Raw genomic sequence first — 25298 nt, 5'->3', positions numbered from 1 at the left:
CTGACACGCTAATTCACAGACGTGCTTAGCTGTTCTTTGGACTCTTACCTGTTTAGTTTTTAATGAGTAAAATGTTTCTTTGGGGGGAGGGATAGCTCAGTGGTTTGAGCATTAGCCTGCTAAACCCAGGGTTGTGAGCTCAATCCTTGAGGGGGCCATTGTGGGATCTGGGGCAAAAATTGGGGATTGGTCCGGCTTTGAGCAAGGGGGTTGGACTAGATGACCTCCTGAGGTCCCTTCCAACCCTGATATTCTATGATTCTTTGGGAAAGTGGGTATATAGGTGAAACATTTCCAACTTAGGCTGGTTAGTTAGGCTTCTAAATCCATTTTTAGATATTTTAAATGTCACTTTTATTTATTTTTTTTAGAAGTCAATAGGATTCTGATGTCAGTTGAAATCATTGGGAAAAGAAGTTGTTCAGCAATGCCAATTGTGTCCCCTCTGTTTAGGGGGTAAAATTTGCAGACACACCTAAGTCAATGGGACTTAGGGTATGTCTAAACTGCAATTAGGCACCCGTGACTAGCCTGTGCCAGCTGGCTCGGGCTAAGGGGCTGCTTTAATTGTGGTGTAGACCAGCCGTTCTCAAACTTTAGCAACCCAAGGACCCCCATTTTGATTTAAAACATTTTGTGGACCCCCAAGGCCCCCGCTCAGCCCCAGATCCCACCCCCACTCCACCTTTTCTCCTAAGACCCCACCCCTGCCCATCTTTTCCCCCCCTCTTTCCACCTCCTCCCCTGAGTGTGCCTGTGCCCACTCCTCCCCCTCCCTCCCAGTGTCTCTTGCAGGCCGGGGAACAGCTGTTCCCCAGCATGAATGAGGCACTGAGAGGGAGGGGGAGGAGTTGATCAGCAGGGATGGCGGCCCTGGAGGTGATTCCACCCCCATCGCCAAGCGTGCCCCATCCTTGCTCTTCCCCATCCCCCCCCAGCACCTCCTGCATGCAGCTGAACAGCTGTTCCCCAGTGTGCAGGAGGTGCTGGGACGGAGGGGGAGGAGTTGATTGGAGGAGCCCGCTGGCCCCCTGGAGTAGCCTCAAAGCCCCCGAGGGCTCCACGGACCCTAGTTTGAGAAATACCGGTGTAACTGTTTGGGCTCAGCTGGAGCCTGGGCTCTAGGACTCTGTAAAGGGGGAAGGTCCCAGAGTCCGGGCTCCAACCTGAACTCAAATGTCAACTCAGCAGTTACACTGCCCCTTAGCCTGAGCCCCGTGAGCCTGAGTCAGCTGACATGGGCCAACCGTGTGTTTTTAATTGCAGTGTAGACATACACTTAGGCATTTTTGACATTTTTACCCTGGGTGCCTAATTTTTGCCCATAGACTAGATTAAATCACAAATTCTGACTTTTCTATGTTCATTTGTCGAGGCTGTATAAAGACAGGCTTTCAGTTTTAGAAGATTTTCTTAAAATGTTGTTTAGCCTTTCATTTATGAGTAAACAGACAATTCCTTGCCTGTGCTCAGTAAATGAAAAGATTTGGAAGTCTTGGGGAAAGCCTGCAACTAAAGAAGCACCCAAAAGACTGAGGCACGCTGGAGAAAAAGGATGGGCTGGGAGAAAGAATAAAGACCCCTTTTGTCTTATTCCTGGAGCGAAAGATTTGTATACATGAAACTCTGTTCCTACATCACTTAGGTGTGAAGGCCGCCTCTCTCTGTCAGTATCCGTGCTTGTGCTGTCTCGTTTATATTTGTAACTGAGAACATAACTGAAGGAATGGCAGAGCTCTGGAGGGAGTTGCTGGTGGTTAGTGGGGTGTTTTGAAAACCGTTAAAATGAACAGTGTCGCTATGATGAGAATGCTCAATCAGGGCAAACTGCAAAGAGTAGGGCAGGCAATCCCCCAAACTGGTGGTTTATTTTAATAATTAGATTCACCAAGCCAGTAAGAAAACAGCTTCTATAATATCTTACTTGTTATTAATAAGCTAAAATGCAGTTTCCTTTAAGCAATCCAGCCTTTGTCTCCCACCCAGTCAAGTCTACATGGTGAGGGTTATTTAAAGCCTTATTCACCATATATAAAGTTCTCCAATCCCAAGAGATGGGACACATTCCCACAAGGTCCATGAATATTTCAGATCTTACCCAAATACACACTTACAGCCAATTCTTATTCACTAATGTAAGATTTATTTAAAAAAGAAAAGAAAGTTACTGTGCTTAAAAGATCATTATACATAAGGATATGAATGAAAGTCTTAGGTCAGTTTCATAGTAGAGATGGTGAGGCTGCTAATTTGTAAAATCCTTCCAGAATCAGTTCAGTAGGTTATAGTTCAATAGGCAGTTCATGTATAGAGTTTGTTCAAATCTTTCCTGAGAATTTACAGGGATGACCCAGGAGACCTCAGTCTTGCTACTTGAACTTCCCCTGACAAAGATGAAGCAGTTCTGAGATTAAAACAAGATCAGACCTGAAGCTTCCTGTATAGTTCTCTAACAGCAAGTGATCACAGCAGGCATTCCTTGGATGAAGACTAGGTAATATACCTTGTTGCTTTGAAGTAAATCCCTATTTCCTAGGCACACACTGGTAACTAGTTGCCTTCATTAGTATAAGGCAATTAACCATTCAACCATAGGTAGTTTACAACAAACTTCAAAGAGAAATAAAGATAATTATATTATTACATCATGAGTTTCATCTAAATGTTAATATCCCCTTCTGATCTCTGAATCAATAGACTTTATAGTAATGAAACATCAAAGACAGGAACTGAAGTTGTGCAGGTGGTCAGACTAGATGATCATAATGGTCCCTTCTGACCTTAATATCTATGAGTCTATGAAGTTTAGCATCTACAAGTTAATTGTTAAACTTCTAGCAAGATATAGGTAAAGACAGACAAATACCATTAGTATTTACTTTTAATTCTCTAACAGTACAAGTTTACACTTCAAGAATTCTAGTAATTTAACAACTACAAGGAATGGCCCTGTCTACCTACATCTATCTACAAGGAATGGCCCTGTTTACCATGTCAATACTTTTCTAATTTTCTTAAAAGCTGATTTGGGGTCACTTAGCCTGCTGGTTGCTTAACTCTCACTGGCTTAGCGTCACACTACCACTTTACATTCTGAAGGGTTTCCTGGTTCTGTTCGCAGGGAAGGAGCTCTCACATAAGAATCTGAAGTGGGTCCTCAGCAGTCAACGGGCAAAAGAGCCAATCTGGGGCAAGGTGGGTTGAGTTGTGCCTTTGCCTTAAGTAGCAGCTTGCTATGTCTTTCTTTGTATGTGGCGGTTGCCTGTTAGATTTTTGGGTTCTAAGAAATGATGTCGCAACCTTTCAGGAAGAGTAGTTGTTTCTAACTCTCTGTGTGTATGCTGTGAACATAACTTATTTCTTTATTTAAAAAAAATAACATTTTGCTGGATTTTTTTAGATTACAAATTAGCCTGGGAAGAGAAGCTGGTTAAAGTGTGCCTTTTGCTTTTTACACAACATATGCAATCTGAAAGAAGCACATGGGCACAGTGGATCCAAATAACTGTGTTTGCCAACTATATGCAGGGCCTCACTACATATACACACTGCTACTGAAGCAGGTTTCTTGTGGCTTCTGAAACATAAAAGATAGCAGGGCCATTAGGGAGCTCACTAAATATCTAAAGGGATGCTACCCAAATCCTATACATTACAAAGTAAGTTAGTGCTTTAATAAGACATGCTTTAAAATCCATATAACATCCTTAATGCCATTTTAAATGCTGCCCTATACATAACAATATAGAGGAACAACTATTGTGGCAAAGTTCATCATTGACCTAAGACTCTGCATCTCTAAAGCATAGTGTAGCTCAGGCCATGACTCTGTATGCTACCTTTTTTGTGATTTAGTCTCCTGCAATTTCTATAGAAGGCACTTATATGACATAAGATACTTATTTTTGGATTACAGAGGGATCTATGTCAGTTTTTTTCATTCATATCTGTTTCCTCGAGATATGGTGAGACTAAAGTTTGACCACGCCGTACATCCTTGCAGGGTTCCTGGACAACGTATTGTCTTCTACAGTACACAAAATCCACTGTACTGCTACCAGCATAAAATAACTGAAAAATCTCCCACTGCTCCATCCTGCTTGGGCTGCGCTTTGTGCAGAACACACTTCCTTTCACTTGCAGCTTCAGCCCCATAGCTGAGCTTCATATACCCCTGTGGTCAGTTGCCATATTGACAGTTTAGCAGAGGAGCTGCAGGACAACAGAATCAGGAATGGCCTACAGACCCATGGGCAACGTTGTTGTTCTAAATCCTTTTATTTAAGAAGTTTTCATGAGCCGTGCTGGCTGGGCGGGAGGTATCCTGTGGTCCCAGGTTTCTTGAAATGACCGGATTACAGATGCATTGGACATTTGGAGAATAAATGAAATCCGGGTTTCTCTGGCAGCTCATTTCTTGTACCTAGGGAGTTTTTAAAATGTATGTAATGCTGATGAAATTTAGGATGGTTCCCTATTGTATATTCAACTATTGCCGTGTCAAGCCTGGTTTTAAATGTTCCATCGTTTCCCTTGGCAGACAATTCCACAGCACATAGACATTGCTGTCAGAAACATTCTGCTTCAGATTGCTTCTCCTGATAACTAGTTAAACTTTTTCCATAATTTCACTTAGGTCACCAAGCAGTTGCTGGATGGTAACACCTTTAGCTCATTTCATTCTAGATCCATTTTACTCCTGCAGTGAAAGTTTGGTGTCCTGTTACTAATCGTCCCGAGCACTCTAGTCTCATTTTCTTTATTAGTAGAGATGGGCCTGAGCTGCAAACCCTGGAACCAGATCCAAATATGGATTTGAACTGTGAACTCCCTGAAATACAGGGAAATTCAGATCCAGAGACTCTCCAGCCCATTATGACAATATAGGTCAGCTGTAAAATGTGGAGTTAGATCCAGGTTTGGGTTCAGAAACAACATACAGACACATACACATACACACTCACTCTCCCTCTTTCTGGATTTGAAATCCCCAAATGTTTGAGGGAGGGAAGGAGGAGAGTTCATTAATCTAAGTGCAGAACCCTACAGTTTAAAAATGGTCTTCATTCAACATGTTATTTTAAGACAGATTCCCAGTTTTCACCACAAGCTAATTAAAGCCAGGACTATTGGAAAAGTCAGCAGCTAATAAAATATTAGATATTATAAGATTTATGTTACATTTCAGTTGACATCCCTTCTTTGCCCCCAGCCAATTCTGAAAGGGTTTCTTTTAAGTTTTTTGAAGCAATTAAAATTGCTCTTGGATTCCTCCACTAGCTCTGACTGGCCTACAAAAATTAATCTCACTCCTATCATATTATAAACTGTCTGTCTGATCTAGTCCAGGGAACATTGATCAGAGGGTGACTACAAAGGAGAGGGATGTTCAGAAGGAAAATAAAGGAAGAGGAAGAATAATGGAAGAAAGAAAAATAATGGAAGAAAGAAAAGGCAGAAGGTGGAAGACCATGAGGTGTAGCTAAGAGGAATAAATAAGAGCTTGTTACTCAGCTCTGACAAATTCTTCAGTTGAATGCTGGTGGAATTTTTTGAAAGCCTGGTATTGCTGTAGGTTTTCATGTCTGGTTTCACCAGGATGGCCAGATTATGGAGCTAATCACACAGCAATCATTAACCCTGATTTTTTTATTTTTGTTTATAAATGTGGCCTTGTTTCATTGTTTCCTGCCAAACAGAGTAATGATTTTGCAGATTTCTAACTTTTCAGTCTATAACCAGAACTATTCTGATTTTATATACTGCTGGTGGCTACTGAACCATCCGCCCTATGGGATGGGAGTAGAACCTGATGTACCTGGAAAAGCGGAGGTTAATGCATTCAGTAGTGCAGCTGCGAAACTTTTCTAGTACAAAGTAAACCCAGAAAACATGGGTGATTTTCATGTCCCCTTTAAGTGCAAAGAGGCATAGCATAGAACTCACACCTGAGGAGCAGAGGGCTAAAATGGCTTTGAGACACCTTTGTGCCCTCCTCATTCTAGGCTGTGCTGGGGGCTGGTGGGCCCTCAGTATAATTTAAACAGCCCCGAGGCCTAAATTAGGGCAGCCTCTCCAGGCTGCTGAATGAGCAAGAGCACTGGCCAGGAACCTTAGTCATGTTGCTGCACTCCATTCCCACTCTTAGCCCTGCCCTTGGCTCTTCCCCTACTCTGAGGCTTGTGGGGGTCTTCTGAAGAAAGCCTTCCACATGTCTCTGTAGTACCTGTGCTGCCTCCATGGGGCAGATTCTGGATATTAGATCTCTTTACATTGCTCTGGCCCTTTTACCCAGCATAAAGGGGCCAGAGCAGGCTGAGGCTCTCACTCCATCCCTTTCTCTAAGGCACCTCGCACAGCTTTGGGCTTGACAAATAATGATCCTGGGTGGTAGCAGATCTGTTTTCATTCTGTAGACTGTGAACCATAGGGTTATCAACATTCTAATTTCACAAAACCGAACACCCTTGTCGTGCCCCGAGGTCCCGCCCCTGCCCTGAGGCGCCTGCTCCAAGGCCCCACCCTCAGTTGCTTGCTCTCCCCCACCCTCACTTTCACTTGGCTGGGGCGGGGGTTGGGGTGCGGGAGGGAGTGAGGACTCTGGCTGGGGGCTGCAGCCTCCAGGGTGGGGCCAGAAATGAGGGGTTCAGGGTGCAAGAGGGGGCTCTGGGCTGGGGCAGGGAGTTGAGATGCAGGAGGGGGTGTGGGGTCTGGTTGGGGTTTTGGGGTTGGGGATGAGGGGTTTGGGGTACAGGAGGTGGCTCCAAGCTGGGGCCAAGGGGTTTGGAGTGTGAGCAGGGGCTCAGGGCATGAGGTCTGGGAGTGAGTTTGGGTGCGGAAGGGGGTTCAGGGCTGGGGTAGGGGATTGGAGTGCAGGAAGGCATGCAGGCTCTGGGAGGGAGTTAGGGTGTGGGAGAAATTTCTGACCTGGGCAGAGGGTTGGGGTGGGGTCTGGGAGGGAGTTAGAATGCAAGAGGGGGTTCCGACCTGGGGTGGGGGTTCAGGCTCTGGTTGGGTAGCTCTTACCTCAGGTGGCTCCCGGTTGGCGGTGCAATGGGGCTAGGGCAGGTTTCCTGCCTTCCCTGGCTCTGTGCCGCTCCTGGAAGCTGCCAGCTTGTCCAGCCCTTAGGCGGAGGCACGGCCAGGCGGCTCTGCATGCTGTCTCTACCTGCAGGCACCGCTGTCTCTACCTGCAGGTTCCCAGCCAATGGGAGCTGCAGAGCCAGCACTGGGGGCAGGGGAAGCATGCAATGATTTCCTGATCATCCCTGCGCTTAGGGCACGGGAGGACAAACTATGATCTGTGGGCTGGATCCGGCCCATGGGATTGCCAGCCTCAGGGTGCAGCAGGGCTAAGGCAGGCTCCCTGCCTGTCCTGTCCCCACATAGCTCCCGGAAGCGGCCGGCACCATGCTCCTGTGGCCCCTGTGGAAGGGGGGGGCAGAGGGCTCCGTGCACTGCCCTCTCCTGTGGGCTCCACCCCCTGGAGCTCCCATTGACTGGGAACATGGAAGCATGGCCAATGGGAGCTTTGGGAGTGGTGTCTGCAGGTGAGGGCAGCGTGCAGCGGAGCCGCCTGCCCCACCCCACCCCCAGGAGCCACTGCTGGACATACTGGCCACTTCCAGGAGTGGCACAGGGCCAGGGTATGCAGGGAGCCTGCCTTCATCCTGCTGCATGCCACTGCCATCGTGGAGCTGCTTGAGGTAAGTGGCACCGGGCTGGAGCCCACACCCCGAACCCCTTCTTTACCCCAACCTCCTGTCCGGAGCCCCTTCCCGCACACCGCATCCCCTCCCACACCCCAAATCCCTCCCCTAGCCCTACATTCATGGCCCTGCATACAATTTCCCCACCCAGATGTGGCCCCCGGGCCAAAAAGTTGCCTCTTCCCCTTCCCCCCGGCTTAGGGCTGTAGGGACATGCCGGCTGCTTCCAGGAGCTGTGTGGAGCCAGGGCAGGCAGGAAGCCTGCCTTAGCCCCTCTGCACTGCCAGCCAGCCTTTTAATGGCCCAGTCAGTGGTGCTGACCAGAGTTGTGAGGGTCGCTTTTCGACTGCCCGTTCTGGTCAAAAACTGGATGCCTGGCAACCTGAGTGAACCCCCTAGTAACTGCAGCACTCGCCAGCCTGCAGGCTGCTGGGGACGCTTGCTTAAAGAAAGTTGCTTGAAACTAGAGAGAGCAGTTCTAGTTGTTGGTAAATCTAAGTGATTCACACTGCAACTTATCCCAAGCAGACAAGTGACTGGACAAATGGTGTGGGACAGCATGCCTATGATCTACCAAAGACAACGTGGGATCTGTGGATCCAGACTGCTCATCTTGGTAATGTGCAAACTGTCACGGTGCTTAAAGCATGCCAGGTTGCAGACGCAGGATATAACAATTCAGAGCAGCAGCTGGGTCAATGAGGGGCACACATTTTAGTACTATGTGCAGGAAAAATATTGATAGGTTGCTTTCCCCAGCTGCCCTGCTCCTAGGGTAGAGCAGCCAGTTAGAGCTGCTACAGGAAGCAGGCAGAGAGATCACTCCCTATCTCCTGAGAGACCCACACAATTCCCAAAGGTGGGGAGGAAGAAAGAGCCCAGTTGTTCAGGACAGCTCAGCTCCCTTCTCCTCCTCCACTTCCCTTCCAGTGAGTAATGGGATAGCACCTCTCCTCCCCACTACCTGGCAACACTCAGCCTGGGAAGGGGAGAGGGATCCCACGGCAGCCACCCCAGGCCTGGAACAGGTGGGTGAAGATGTTAGGAGCTGCAGGGAAAGCAGAGGTTAAGCTGGAGGGGACCAAACAGATGGGGGGACAGCGTTGATTTGTGGACTGGGGGATGGGCGGATATGGGAGTGATGAGACCCCCTTACTTTTTCAGGGCACTTTAAGCACTGACTGTCACAGAGGTGTTCTTAATAAAGTGGGCTTGGGATCCAAACCAAGCTGCACCCTGAGCAGCACGAGTGACTTAGGAAGTATGTACATACCCTGTCATTTTCACTTTCATGAAATTTCACCAAAAGAAAAATTTTCACAAATATTTACAGAATAAAATGATCAAATCTGAACTTCACCTAGCTCCGTATTCATTACTAGAATGTAAATATAAATAAGGGATGTATATTTTGAAATCGATTTAGTAATTTTGCTTTCTGGAGCAGCCCCATTTGAATTTATATTGCAAATAAATTATCCAACAAAACAAACCAATTCTTATTTCTACAAAATGTATTAATCCTTTATAAGAATTCACCCACTAGGTTGGACAACAATTTTCATCTGATCAGTTGTTCTTGGACAGTTGACTATTCACTAGTAGAGGTGGGTTGGGAATATGGACAATTTTGTTGTTGTTGTTGAAACTGAAATTTTGCAGAAATGTATCAGGTTCAGTGAAATGTTGTTAAGAATGGTTTCTTATGTCCACAATAGAATTTCTGATCAAAATCAGAATGAGAGAGATCTGGTGGTCAAGGTATTTACCTGAGATGTGGGAGATCTACATTCAAATCCTTGACAGGTTTCAGAGTGGTTGCCGTGTTTGTCTATATCAGCAAAAACAAAGAGGAGTCCTTGTGGCACCTTAGAGACTAACAAATTTATTTGCACATAAGCTTTCATGGGCTAAAACCCACTTCATCAGATGCATGGAGTGAAAAATACAGTAAGCAGAATATATATTATAGTACATGAAAAGATGGGAGTTGTCTTATCAAGTGGGGGGTCAGTGCTAACGAGCCAATTCAATTAAGGTGGAAGTGGCCTATTCTTAACAGTTGACAAGAAGGGGTGAATACTACACTGTCACTACAAAAAGTAATTTTCCATCTTCTGATACTCTCACCTTCTTGTCAACTTTTGGAAATGGGCCACCTTGATTACATTGGCCTCGTTAGCACTACAAAAGTAATATTTCCTCCCTTGGTATTCACCCCTTCTTGTCAACTGTTGAGAATATTAGAAAACTTAGGTAGCATTATTTTAAGGTAAGATCAGGTGAAGACCAAGTATCCCTTGAACCAAGAGTTGATTTGGGGCTTCAGTAAATAAAGCCTTCTAGTGTCCTGGACTAGGATAAAAGATTTTAAAAACGGAGTTAGCTAACATGACTTGAAACACTATTTAACACCCAGTTCAACAAGCACCCAGACATAAAGAAGAGTTCTGTGTAAGCTCAGAAGCTTGTCTTTCACCAACAGAAGTTGGTACAATAAAACATTACCTCATCCACCTTGTCTACCTAGTATAAACACAGACCAAGCTAGTTGGTAGCATTGTAGCTGGGGCTCCCCTAGGTTACAAAACAATTGGCTCACATGACAACCTTGTCGGCGATCCCTCAGGGTCAAGGATGATCTCTTTCACAGGTTTTATTTTTCATGGGTCCTTTGGTGACTGAGGAGCTCAATTCTTGAGCCACAGGCTCATTGGCAGACATTGCAGGTGGTGTTAGAAGACAGCGTTGGGCCACGATTGCTACATGACAGTTGTCTTTCCTTTCTTTTGTGGTGGTTTTCTGTGACTAGGGCAAGGCAATTTTCCTCAAAAGCAGATGTTCCTTCTCTGACAAGTCTTAGCCACTTATCCTTATCCTGGGCTGCTGTCTCCCAGTATGTGGTGTCGATGCCAAGTCTCTTGATGTTTATCTTGAGGGCATCTTTAAAGCGTTTCTTTTGGCCTCCCCATTTCCCTTCTCCTTTGGTGAGTTGGGCATACAACAGTTGTTTTGGTAAGTGTATATCAGGCATGTGCACTCAGTGCCTGTCCCACCTCATCTGGTGCTGGATAACCTAATGGCCCCAGGAAACATGAAATCATTGTGTAAGCACAGGTCTTATTCTATGGCAGATGGGCCTCCTTACTGGACAAATCTCTAAAATCAGAGGGTTACATGCTGGAAGAAAATACTAAAATTAGATTTAGCTCAAGTTCTGTAAACTCTCTTGCATGTTCTCCCTCTGAAGCACCTGGCATTGGCTACTGTCAGAAGACAGGATACTGGGCTAGATGGACCATTTGTTCTCACCAAGTATGGCTGTTCTTTTAATCTATTAGGCGCTTTTTTTCCAAACTGGAAAGGTAGGATTTTATCGTCTGGTCCTTACATCCTGATTTTTGCAACAATTCCCTGATAGATATATAATCTAAAGAGGAACTGCCACTGGTTCACTGTCTGTGGTCTCCCTGCCCTGAGGTCAATGTCTAGCTTCCCCAGCACTATAGGAGAGTCTATCAGGAAGTTCAGGATTGAGTGAAACCATGGTGTGGAAGGTCAGTGGGGTAGAGTCAGATGGCAACATTCTGACTAATCCTTCATCACCTTCTGCAGTTGTGGGTAATAGGAGAAGGGTGCTTTCTGCTCTAGCATAATGTCCAAATTTTCATGTCTGGATTGGAAACCAATTATGATCAGATTTCCTTTAGCTGGGTGAAGTAAGACACTATATTGTACACCTGTACAGCAGGCTGACACTAACCATACATCTTTCTGGAAGCCAGAAGGGCAGACTGAGCAGCAGACGATGTCCAAATATTGATTGCACCACCTTGTCAAATTACATAAACAATTTTATAATCAAGTCAGTATTTGAGAAAAAGCAACAGAGTATATGATATACAGTTTAAAATTCTATCAGCAGCCATTTGCTAAATCATGTGTGAAGGGAGGAGGGATTCTCCCACTATTTAGGACCTCCAGGCTTGGTTACTACAACACATTGTGTCTAGAAATGAGACTGCTAACCTTACAACAACTTACAACCTTGGGTTCAGAACACAGGAGCTTGTCCGCTGAACAGCACAGGCTGCTAGGAGCACATCATGCCAATGCCCTGCTCTCTATAGTTGGCTCTCTGTTGAAAACCGAGTTAAGCTGAAGTTTTTCGTACTCCTCTTCAAAGCCCTAGAATGGAGTGTCCCAAGTGACCTGAGGAATTGGCTCACTCTGTGTGGTCATGACTTTCCACATCATCTGTATTCTGTTGGAACAATAAAATGTCAACATCAACAGTGAGGCTTGTGAGTCAGGAGGCAGAACTTTCTCATCAGCTAGCCCACATATCTGGAACTCAGCCCTGAATGTGATCAGAATGCCCAGGAACCTCCGCGCTGTCATAACAAAATGCAACACACCTCTTTGACCTAGTTTACCTATAATAACCAAAACCTACACAAGTAAACAAACTAAACAATTTCCACTAAGCAGGCATAAGTGTGTGTGTGTGAGAGCGAGCGAGCGAGCTTTACATTCACTCTAAGAGTGGGATTTTCAGAAGTGCTCAGTGTTGTGCTAAATCTGCTCCCTTAGGAGTTAACATTGAATCCAATGGGGGCATAGTCAGGCCAGTGCTGAAGATCCCACCCTGAGTCCATAAGATGCTGAGATACCATAGTTATTAGCATGATATTCACATTTAGCTGGGTTCCATAAGGCCAAATATTGATGAACAATGGGTGAAACATATTAGGTCTTACACTCCCATCCTCTACCAAGTTTAACTTTTTGGTGCGGGATATTTTCCTACAATTAGTGGGGAAATGATACAGCATTCTTCCCCAAGGTAAGAGTTCCTCAGTCATATAAGTGAATGACATTTCATAGAGTTCACTAAAGTGAAACTGTGTTCCATAAAACAAAAGTAGACATAATATTTTTATATGTTTAAGCCCCCTGATGTATATAGTATCTTACCATAAACAATGCCGTATGTATAATTAAGGAGCCATTGAAGTTCATAATACATACCAACTCCTCCTCAACCTCCACACATTTAAATTAGTTTTAGGAAATGCATAAGCATTTTTAGTCATGAACAATATGCCACAGTTTGAAGTTTGAGTAGTTTGGGGAAAGCTGGTGGGTGTTTATAGCAATAAAAACAACATTTTACAATTGACTAGAACTTTTAATTTTCAGAGAGCCCAAAACCTCATATCTATTTGTATATATAGGCATTGCTTCACCTGTCATGGAAGCACAGCCAACTCTTGGAGGGTAGGCGTGGCAGTCTGTATCCCTGTGTTCATCCCTTTCACAGCAGTATGATACATTTTGAACAAAGTATGCCTTATGAGGTATCATTTGAAAACTCATAATTTGCTGACCATTATTGTCCTTGTAAAATGTGCCTGGCAATATTGTATGTAAAGTTATAAGATTCTACTGAATGATATTACTAAGACATGTTCAAAGTCTGGGGAACAGTCATAAACCAGTTCCACAGAGACAAAGGCTAGCTGACACCTCAGCCAGGTATCAATGAAATGAAATGGACCATTACCTGGTTAAGTGGCCATTCTGAGGCAGGAAAGAGCGTGTGGGTGAAAAATCTACATCTTGAAAAAGAAACAGCTTGGGATTCCCATCCACACAGACTATCTCCTGAATCTCAGCTGGAGATGATTCTCAAAGGGGAGAAAACTATAAGAAGTGAGAGCAGACACCCCAAATAATCTCGCTCTTTCTCTCTACCCATGGCATCGACAACACTTGAAGAACAAAGGACATAATGTTGGACTGGGGTCAGGATCCTGACTGAAACAAATTAAGCTAGTAAGACTGCTGAAAAATGTGGTGAGAGAGACCTTTGCTTTTAATTCACGGAGCTTGTTAAGTTAGGCGTTCATTGAGTTTTACCTTTATTTTCTTGTAACCAATTATGAATTTTATGCCTCATTACTTGTAGTCACTTAAAGTCTATCCTTCTGTAGTCAATAAACTTGTTTTATTGTTTTATCTAAACTACTGTGCTTGGATTGGAGTTTTTGGGAAACTCCATTTGGGATAAGAGGATTTGTGCATATCATTTTCTATTAATAAAATGACAGACTTTATGAACTTGAATGTCCAGGAGAGAGCTGTATGTACAATATGTACATTTCTGGGGAAAGTCTGGGACTGGGAACTTGCTGGTGTTACTCTGCAGTGTAATTCAAGAGTGGCTGGCAATAGCACTCATACAAAATAACTGGGAGTAACTTACATGCTGAAGGCTGTGTGTGAGCAGATGAGGAGTAGTTGCAAAGCAATGCAAGAGGCATCCCAGGTTGGAGAATTGAGGGGACACAGCTGTTCATCAATCCAGATTACCCAGAAAACAATGTCACAGTGGAACCATGGCAGGTGTGTAGTCGTGCATACTAACTTTTTAGGACAGGAAGTGAAAAATATCATATTAAAGGGATTTAAAATGGTAGAAAGTAGTCATCTCAGACTGGGTTTTCCCCAAGAGACTAGGGCTGGCATAGGAACCCTCTCAAAAGGTGTCTGACACCACTGCTAGTACACTGGGCCTGTAGTATTTCGGAAGGAAGAGTGGCATCTACTGTACTCCCACCATTTTCTATGAATGCTTACTTAGTTGTCTTCTGTCTATGTAAGATCAGGCCTGACCCATCTTAGCTTGTGAGATCTGACTAGATAATGACACTTGGTTGCGTGGCTGTTGTATTCTGCATGTACATTTTAAAGATATTCTGATATGTGGTGTCCACATTATTAACTTTTTAAAAATAACTTTTTAAGAGACTGAACAACTTGGTGTTATTTTCCAGACAATACATGTTGCAATAGCTTACTTCCAGTTGATGCAATTACCAGCCATCAGTGCAATCCAGAGTAATGTGCATAATGAGAGAAAAGACAACATACATTTTTCTGAATGATTACAAATATTCTATAAATGTAAAGATCAGGCACCTGGCAATATTTTCCCACCATGAGTAATAAAAAGCACATTAGACCAAATTCTACAGTTGTTCTTCTCATGACTTCAGTGGAGCTATGCCTGAGTACAGATAGTAGGACTGGCCTATTTATGTGACTATTCTCAGGACATCCATGTATTTACTTGCATCCAGATTTCTACTGAAAACATGGAGCACATTTTTTGGCCTTATTTAGTGACAGAGTTATATGCTTTGGACTATAAATCCAAACTTGGGTAGTTATTAGACTCTGAGGGTACAGAGCAAAAGCCCAGCATCCATAAATGAGCACTATTATTATGTCTCATACATTAATTTTTGTATGTTCTAATTTTTTATATTGTTTTAAAGTATTAGCAAAAGCACAGGCAACAGCATTGAAGCCCAAATGTTCGAAAACTGATCCAAAGAAATTCATGCAACATCAACTGTTACTTGACTAGTAAGATGTATGGGGAACACAAGCTCTGAAAGAACACAAACAAGTGAAATTTGCCTAATGTTTCCCACAGACTGAAAGGTTGACTTTTGATAAAATCCTTCTGCTAATTGCTTAATTTCTAAGTACCTCAAACTGAGCTAGATGCCTTTCAGAAACAAATACAGATGTAGTTCCTACCCTAAGGAACATACATTCTAAATCTGACAGGACAGAACTAGTGATAGTCAGCATTTAAAAAGTTGGAAGGAGTAAGGGGAAAGGAAGGACAAGGGTTACAATAATATCAAGCAGCTATGCAGTAAGGCATACACATCTTGATTATAATAAATGAAAAGCTTAGGAATTTCCTACTGTCTCATTGTCTGTAGCACGACTGAACAATATGGGAAAGGATAGAACTTGATATTGGTATATATTCTCATTCTGCATATTAAAAGAGTAGGCAGGAGCAGAATTCATTTGGCTATCCTGTAGTAGTAATGGAAGATTTATGTGGTATGCTGGAACAGATTTTATTATGTCTGTTTAATGCAAATCAAATGTTTGAAGAACGCTTTATTTCAGCATCAGCACCTCAACTGTTTATCCATCACTTTTTTACAGAACTGCAAAAATAAGTAAATGACTGCAGGTGGGAGGGAAGTAAAATGAATGTTTATAGTGTAGATGAGCAGTATAGTTTAAGATATGTCAATAGCCCAATAGTTTTGCAATGACAGGTATAATCATCATACAGTGCTTAGGATCCTTCCTCCCCAGTTCTTCATCATGGTTTTTAGTTCACGAATTCTGGGATAGGAAATCAAAAGCAATTTTTTCATATATTCATACCAATCTTACATAAGAATGCAGTTAAACCAGATATAGAACCTGGTAAAGCAATATTTTCTTGCATAAAACTGCTGTTGACTGGGGCCCTTAATTACAAATTTGGGGCCAAAGTTGCTTCCATTGATGTCAATGGGAGATTTGCCATCAAAGACAATGAAGACAGGTTCAGACCCTTGAATGAAAGGCACAACTACTTGTTGTGAAAAGGTCAGGCCAGATGGCTACAGGAGAGTGATCCTATTGGGGTCTAGGAGGTCCACTGCTAAAGGATTCCCCCCCCAGCCTAAGAGGGGGATCCACAGGACCTGGAAGCCAAATGATTACGGGGGACAACTAATGAAATAACAGGGACAAGAGTGTGGTCAAAGAATCAAATGAAGGGAAACAGACGGGGACACCGAGCAGAGAGCCCCGGACAGCGCCCACTGCTCCTCAAAGGCGTCAAGGGAGTCAGTGGACGCTGCCCAGAGGAACTCTACCTGGATATGTGAATGGATGGAGGATTGGAAATAGGCCCCACAATCACAGGATACTCCATCAGCCAACCTCCTCACCCTGGTTTTATAGATGGCCATTTTAGCCAGGTCCAGGAGGAGGTTCACCAGGAAGTCCTGTGACTTTGTGGGGCCACGGATAGGGAGTGCATAGATAAGGAGGTGAGGGGAAAAGAGGAACCAAAAACGTAATAAAATATTTGTGAGGAGCCAGAATAGGGGCTGCAGCCTGGCACACTCCAGATATATGTGTGCCAGGGTTTCCCTCACGCTTCAAAAGGGGCAGGCGTCTGCGATGGAGATGAACCGCGCCAAGAACACGCCCGTGTTCCCAGCTCCGTGAGGGAGCTGCCAACTGATATCCCCGGTGGGCCAGCCTATATTCCACCTTGGTCCCGAGGCCCACCGGGGCTCCTCACCCTCCAAAGGTGGCAGGATGTACTGCCATTTTGTATCAGGGCGGGACACGAGGGTGAGGGTGTGAAGGGTGTGGAGCACAAGCGTGAATAGATGTTTCCTTGGCGCAGTTTGGAAGCAGACTGCTGCATCTTGTTCAGCCAGCTCACAGTGAAGGGCAAAATGTCTAATAGGAGCCAGAATATGGGCTGCAGCCTGGCACGCTCTAAGCAAAAGAGGCAGGTGTCCAGGATAGGGGTAAACTGCGCCAAGTACACGCCCATGCTAACGGCCCTGTGAAGGAGCCGCCAACTTATATCCCACTGGGGCTCCTCACTCTCTAGAGGTGGCAGGAGATACCACCACTTTGTGGTATTTTGTATCAGGGCAGGACGCGAGGGTGAGGACGTGAAGGGGGTGGAGCACAAGTGTGTATAGATGTTACCTTGGCGCAGTCTGAAAGTGGACCAGCTGCAGATCGTGCAGCCGGCTCACAGTGAAGGGGCGGGAGCGGAGAGGGGGGTCAGTCAGGTTCATGGGGCAGGGTCCTGATGAAAAGGTCCAGAGGGCCTGGGGTGGAGGGTGGGCGGAGCATGCCCTCATGCAGGACCTGGCTGAGGTAAACCCGAGCAGCGGGCAGCAAAGCGGCCCTCACCTCCTGAAGTACGCCCCGGGGAGTACGAGGCCTGGAGAACCCTGAGTGAGCATCAGGGGATCCAGCCAGTCTCCTCGATCGTAGTCCAGGAGGTCTCCAACTCTTGTGACTTCTGCTAGGACCAAACTCTGGCACACCGAGGGGGACTCCGCCACCTGCACACAGAGCTGGGGGTTGTCTAGCAGGGGCTCCACGAGGAGATCTGCCCCCACGGTGGCCACCATGGACCTAGTCGCTGAGAACAGATTCCAGGTCCGGAGGAGGTCCTGATAGAAGACCGGTAGCCTGGAGAGGTCTCTCGGAAGACCTCTTGGATGGAGATAAAGGAGCTGCCAGTCATCTCGGAGCCCTCAGAAGCAGCGTAGGAAGGCGTGCGCCAGTATCCTCCACACCGGACTACCTGCACCATAAAGGAGCCTCTGCAGGGCCTGGAGGCAGAAGACATGGAGCTGAGTGTGTAGACACTTCAGGCTCTGCCCTCCCTCCTCCAGGGGTAGATGGAGAACCCCTGCAGGGACCCAGTGCAGTCCTGACCAGAAGAACTCCAGAACCGATATCCGGAGGTTGGCCAGGAAACCCGGGGCCGGGGCCGGGACCGGGGTGTTGAGCCGGTACCAGAGCATGGACAGGACTAGTTGATTAAACATCAGCGCTCTCCATCGAAGGGAGAGGCACTGGAGTAGTCCTGTCCATTTCCGGACCACATTTCAGTCAGTGCAGTGTGTGCAAGGAGCGGAGAGTGAGAGGATGTGCTGCTGGAGGACTGAGGAGTACAAATGCTGTCTGGCATCAGGAGGAAGATCCTGTGGTGAGGATACAGAAGGTGTTGGGAGGAGGCCATGGGGAAGTAGCCCAGGGAGTTGTAGCTGTCACACAGGTGTTACACAAAACACTATAGACAGCTGTGATCCACAGGGCCCTGGGCTGGAGTGTGGAGTAGAGGGCAGGCCCGAATTCCCCCCATTCCTGCAACTCCTATTGGATACAGGAGGAGTTGACCTGGACTGTGGGTCCCACCAGAGGGGATGGTCCCTGGCCTGCCCCCTGACCCACTAGGTGGACCAGCAGAGACTGTGGGGATTGTTCTCCTTCCTTTTCCCCATGCTGGCCAGCAATGAGGTTAGCTGAGCAAATGGCAGATTTGAGCCACTAGCAAAAGTGGCCAAACTCAGGGCTGCTGTGAATCTCTGAGGCAAGCAAATCTGCCAGTAAGCACAGGACCCACCAAGAGGAGGAACTTTGTCACTGTGTGTATGTATTGCTTGTCATTTAGCTCCAGAACAGGTTTGTGCTCCAGTGTTTGGCGGCCAAAACCTTGGGAAAAAAATGTAGCTCAACTTGCCCAACTGGTCAGCGTGGAGCTATGTGTTCTAAGGAAACGTATTGGATTTTGACACTATTTGCGCCCTGTGATGCTGCCAATGCAAACGTGGCAGTAGCATAGGACTGACTTTTTTTTTTAAAGGAAAAATGGGTTCAGTGTTCATTAACATAGGTTAAAAAATGAATGAAAAAGGGCTGCTTTTGCTTCCTTTCTTGCAGAAATTTTGCAACTGTTGAATGTTTGTTTCAGAGGCACTGGGGCTGAAGTGGACTTTTTGTCTGGGTAAGGACTGCAGGGTCAAATCCATAGCTTTTAAATGTGTTCATATACTATATACTCCAGTGCTCATTTTATCCCTAAGAATTCCTTCTTTACAAAGTAACGTCCTGTGTCTAAGAAGTGCTGAGCATCTGCTTCTCTCATTGACATGAATAATAATGAGTGCTCAGCATTCTCACCCTCAGGAAAAAGCACAAATAATGTATGTTACATGGCCAGAATACTTTGCAGTGTGAAAAACAGAGAAGGCAATAAATGAGACAAAACTTTAGATTACGCTGCTATTGCGTCTATAAACTCCCAAAGCTCTTAATTAAAGCTGGTTGGGAAAAAATGAACATCATTGGTGACAAATTTTTGTGAAAATTTAGAATTTTTAAATTATTACCCATTCTAATTTTAATATGTTATTTCAACAGACAAGCAAATTGTGTCTTTGTGATGAAGCAGATAGGCACACTGGCAGCAAGAGGGTTAAGGAGAGCCTGTGGACCCAGTAACCTGCCCTGCTACATTAGCAGCCAATGTCAGGCATGAAGAGGGGAATTAAAAGGAAGAGACTTGGACTAACTGAGGACTGACCAGGAAGGACAGTTGAGCTTTGCTACACCCTTTATGAGGGAAGTCTTGTTCCAGCCAAGAGCCTAAGGCAGCTTGTTATCTGGACGAGCCGTTTGGTGGATGGGATGACTAGGTCCAGGAAGAGGGACAACATGGAGACAAGCCTGGAGCAGGAGGGTAGAGTCCTGCTGACAAGTCCTTGGATGATCCTGATTTTTAGTTCACGGTTTTCATTTTTGTATTGGACAGGGTAGGACAGTTCAGTGAGGGGCAATGCTTCAACTGTCAGGGATCTAAGGCAGCAGAGTCCTGCCCTGATAGGCCACAATGGGGCTGTGCCTAGACAACCCGATTACAGTCTTATAAGAGTGCTCCCTGGACCTTTGGAGAGGGCATTGTTTTGCACTGCTTGCACTTTTTCCCATCATACTTGAATAATTTGCATTTTCTATAGTATATATGGAAAACTGAAAATGTTTTATAAAGATACAGACTTTCCCTGGAGCACAGATGAACAATATTTGAGTTTTGTAATTACAACAACTTAAAGTTACTTCGTTGCTTGTTAGAGAGACCTTAGGTGTAGGGAATATTTGCAAAGAACACAAAGAATTGTCAATTTAAAGAAATATTTAGTCTCTTAAAACATGTGCTCAATTTTGGATTTTGAATACCTTTCCCCACCCAAATTTCAAATATGGAGTTTTTGGCTTTATTCATTAACAAGATAGCTACTAGCCACAACTCTGGTTCAGATTCCAAATATCAATGAAGTTAGAGAGTGTTGAGTTCAAGAGTTATAATCTGAGACTCTGTCTACTAAAAGTCAGTTCATACTTATTAAAATCTATGTGAAAAGAAAAGACCAATGGCTTAATGTTTTCCTGGGATTAATAGAAGAAACTGAAAATGGTTTATAGAAAGATGTTCCCTGAAGAGTGGATTTAAGCTTAACAGAAATATGGATTTTTTTTCTGAAAAGAGGAGAAGCAACCAGAAGTAAAATTGGCAAAGGTGGTTGATTTGAACAGTCTGAGTGAATGAATTCACATCAGTCCATAAATTCAATCTCTCACACTTTACTAAGATCTCAAAATTATTTTAGTCGTATTTGTGGTATCCAAATTAAAGGCTTCCATCTGGTTTACCAGCAAAATAGAAAATGACGGTCCTTGCCCATATTCCTCATGATTAGCAGGGTTTGAAATTACCTACCTTTTAATTTAAGAGACACCTTAAATTACCTGACACCAGTCCCAGTGTTGTGCTGTATAGGTATCTGTTTGTTGTTACAAAATATCTTTGTAAAATAATGGCACATTTTCATCAATGATCTGGAAGCAAGTACAAAATTGCTGCTGCTAAAATTTGTGGATGACCAAGTTTGGTAGAGTGGTAAATAATGATGAAGACAGGGCAGTCATTCAGAACAAGCTGTATCACTTAGTAAGCTGAGTCCATTTAAACAAAATGTAGTTTAAGTCAGCCAAATGCAGAGTTATCTATCTAAGGAAGCAATGCAGGTCATATCTAAAGAATGGGGGACTGTGCCTTGGAAAGCAGTGACTCTGAAAGGATGTAGGGATCAGAGTGGACAAGCACTCAAACATGAGTTCCCAGTGTAGCTCTGTAGCAAAAAAGGCTAATGTGATGCTTGGATGTTATGCCAGGGGCTGTACTCACCACTGGACAGTGCCACCTCTTGGCAGTTCTGTGGATTAGCTCAACCAGGTCAACACCCCTTCCTGAGCTACACTCTGCACCACAGTGTCTCTTAGGCCATCTGCAGCCCCTCTCCCACTCTAGGAGCTACTGCCTCTTCTCTGTGACTCTGCCCTACAGCCAGGTCACTCCCCAGGTAGTAAAATCCTTCCACACAAATGGTCTCAGGCAGTCTTTTCAGGCACTGCCTGATGGTGCTACTTCCCCAGTGACGGAAGCCAGGTCCACCCACTATTCCCAGTTCCAATCCAGGGACTGTATATCTGACAAATGTGGTCTGCTTTTCCTCCCACTCTGTTGCTTCTTCCATGGAGTCCTTCCTACAGCTTCCGGTCCCACCCCCTGGGTGTAGAAGCTCAAACTCTGACCTCTCAGGAAGTAACTACAGAAACCTGTAGCCTAAAATACACCTCCCTTCTCCTAGGAAGTGACTGCAAACTACTTACCTGCAGCCCATCTCTAGTCTCAGCTTCCAGGCTTTATAAACCCAGCCTAGCTCCTCCCCGAGCTGGACTTCATCAGCCAATTAGGTCTTTGCATGTCCTGGCTTTCCTCCAGGTGCAGCCTATAGGTTAATTGGCCTAATCTACCCCCTTCAGGCCTTGTGTGGGGTGGACACCCCATCACAGATGTATAAACAGGGAGTAGTAAGTAGCACTAAGGAGGTGAAGTTTATACTGCATTGGTAAGACTGATACTGGAATACTGTGAACAGTTCTGGTGTTATCATTTTAAAAAAGGATGTTGAAAAATTGGAAGGGTGCAGAGAAGAGCCACTAAAATGATTTGGGGGCTGGAGAAAATGCCTTATAGTAAGAGACTAAAAGAGCTCAATTTGTTCAGCTTATCAAAATGAAGATGGAGATGTGACTTGATTACAGTGTATAAGTACCTTCACGGGGAGAAAATACCAGGTACTAAAGGGCTCTTATCTAGTAGACAAAGGCATAATGACTGGAACCAGATGCTAAACAAATTCATGTTAGAAATTAGGCACATATTTTCGACGGTGAGGGAGATTAACCATTGGAACAAACCACCAAGGGAAGAGGTGGATTCTCCATTTCTGTTGTCTTTAAATGAAGACTGGATGCCTTTCTGGAAAATAAACCACAGCCAGACACAAATTACTAGGTTCATACATGGGTGACTGGGTGAAATGTAATGGTTTTAATGATCTTGTAGTTCCTTCTGGGCTTAAACTGTCTGAATCTATGAATTTTCGGCAGTGCACTGCAAAACACTTTGAGTCATTAAGAGTGCCATATGTTATCTTGCTATTCCAGCTGATCATTTGATTGCTCTCTTCCACAAGAATGGCAGGTCCTCTTTATCTTCGTGCCCATTTCTATGTGTCAGCAGCTAGTTTTTCACCACATTCAGAAAGGCATGCGTAGCTCTGGTGCCTGCACAGCTTTATGGGCATATTGACCAACGTTTTCAAATTAATGTCAGGGAGATTTGTGGTGATGACTGGGTCAAATATGAATGAATTGTGTTGTGACCTGGGTTGCAGTTCCACTCAGGTTTGGCCCACCAAAAGTGGTTGGACCATCACTTGGGTGCCTCCCTGGCTCTGTGGCCTATACTGATGCATGTAAGTGGCTAACACATATGATTGTGGATAATGCAGTTGATTTTTTTATTTTAACATAAATGGAAGTTTTTTGTTGTTTTTATGTGGCAGATAACATTGTTAAATCAGGAGTCAGGAGTATTTTGGTTGTACATGGAGGTCCTCCTGACATCCTGGGAGACTTGGTCAGTAAGCTTACAGTATCAGCCACAAAGGTACCAACAACAGAGCATCTAGACAGAGGATCTTTCAGTGATAAATCAGCAGTTTCCAAAATGTGATTCACAGTTAAATAGTGATCCACTCTGCCCTTGCATGTAGTCTATGCACAGCTGAGCTGCTGTCTCCACCCCCTTGATTCCACTGCAGGCTGGATGCCAACAGAAGGAAGACTAGAGACCACCGTTCTATAAAAAGAGACTTTTCCTTCTGACTTGGCACTTGTAGGCCTAACTGCAGTCAGCTGCAGGTCCAGGGACACCAGTCAGAGGGAGCCACCAAGTGCTGGAGGGAAAATATCTGGGATCCAGGCCTTGTACCCAGTCCAAGAAGGTACTTTAGGAATCCAGGCTGACAGCCATCAAGGGATGTAAGTAGCTGTGGAACTGAGGCAGGGAATGTAGTGCCGGTTGAAGGAGGGACCAAGGCCTGCGTACAGCCGCACAGAGCTAGGAGAGGAAGTAAGCTTGGAAGAGTGTGACTAGGAAGAGGGATCTGGATAAGTTAAAGGGGCCATGAGCGGGTTGTGGGGTTGGAAAATGGATTTGGATGAGAGAGTGGCAGGTTGAAACAAAATTGGTTTGGTAGTGGGAGGGAGAGACGAGTCCGTCAGTGTAACAAGTCCACTCTTCCCAACTCCCTGTGTCTTGCCCCCAGAATTCCCTTCTCCACCAGGCACACAGATTAAGATTTTATGTACATTCAAGGAATTACTACAGCTACTAGAGGGACATTATCAGCTTGAGCAACAGAGTAAGATTTGGGGAGGAGGAGGTGTTACGTAACATCGCTCTAGTAAGACTTGCCTACTATGGAAAATTTTGAGAATCCCTGTGATAGACGAATGATAGCTATACTAGGTGAGAGATTGGGTTGTAGTAAAAACTTGTGGTGTGGTGGAACAGATAGATGGGATGGGTCACGGAATCATAGAAATTAGAGCTAGAGTAGACCAAATAGGTCATCTGTTCCTCCTCCACGCCAGTTCAAGCATTTTGTTCTAATGCTTTTTATCCAGCCTAATTTTAAATGACCTGAGTGATGTCACTTGAATTGATTCTCCTGGGATAGTATTCTGCAATCAAATAGAACATACTGTAAGGGAGCTCTATTGCCTAAAAATTGCTCTCTTTAATTTCCTCCCATTATGCCTAGTTATGTCCCCTTAAACAATTCCTCTCCCTCTTTCGTGCTGATATTCCTTACTCAAGCTGTACATAGGTTGCCCTTTTAATCTTTTCTCATAAATCAGCCTTTCAGACCACCTAATAATTTTTGTTTCTCTTTCCAGTAAGTCTACAGGTCTCTGATACTAACACAGGAAGAGAAACTGCTCTGTGACATGTTATCTCTGCAAACGTACCTTAAAATTGCACTAGTCATTTTGATGCAAATCCTATTACAAACTCATACCTAAAGAACTCAGGCATCTCAGCTCACCACTGTCCCTATTTTCTCCCTCTTGTTGAACATGCAAAGGGCATCATGGGACTTGAGGCAGAAGGTCCTGCAATATGGCATTGTGGGTTTCCATATTCACTGAGTCACTGATCTGCTTTTCAGATTTTCTCAGTATGGAAGTAAAAAAAAATAGTTTTTAACCTTTTTATTCATAACTTCCAGCTCAACAAACTTACCCTGGGCTCTGACTGTCAGGCTGGGTTCTTTCCATTTCACACATCACTAGTAATAAGGGTTCAGTTGCCAAATAACAGATGAAAGGTGGGGAAATTAGTTTTACATTTTATCAATTCCGTATTTTATCCCTTTCCCTTTGATATAACTTCTGACTCCATATTGCAAGACTTATTTTTGGTCTCTTGACTTGGAAGTGAATTGGGATCTTTCAACAACACTAAAATTTACTGTAGAAATTAAGGGAGCACATTGAACTCCATTTACTCTACTTTGGTTTAAAGCACCAGTGTTGCAGATGAGGCTTTAAAATAATGTAAAGTAAAAAGAGGTCAGTGTGCTCCCTTCTCCTTTTTCTTTTATAGTAAATTTTTATAAGACAAGACAACACATCTCGGGGCTTCAACAACCAAAGATTCAACAGCCAAGGATTCCTCCGTTATTATGAGAGTCGCTCTTGCCT

The sequence above is a fragment of the Lepidochelys kempii genome, chromosome 3 (assembly GCF_965140285.1).
Source record: "Lepidochelys kempii isolate rLepKem1 chromosome 3, rLepKem1.hap1, whole genome shotgun sequence".
Lineage (NCBI taxonomy): Eukaryota > Metazoa > Chordata > Testudines > Cheloniidae > Lepidochelys > Lepidochelys kempii.
The sequence above is the reverse complement of the archived record's forward strand: the minus strand, read 5'-3'. Positions refer to the sequence as shown.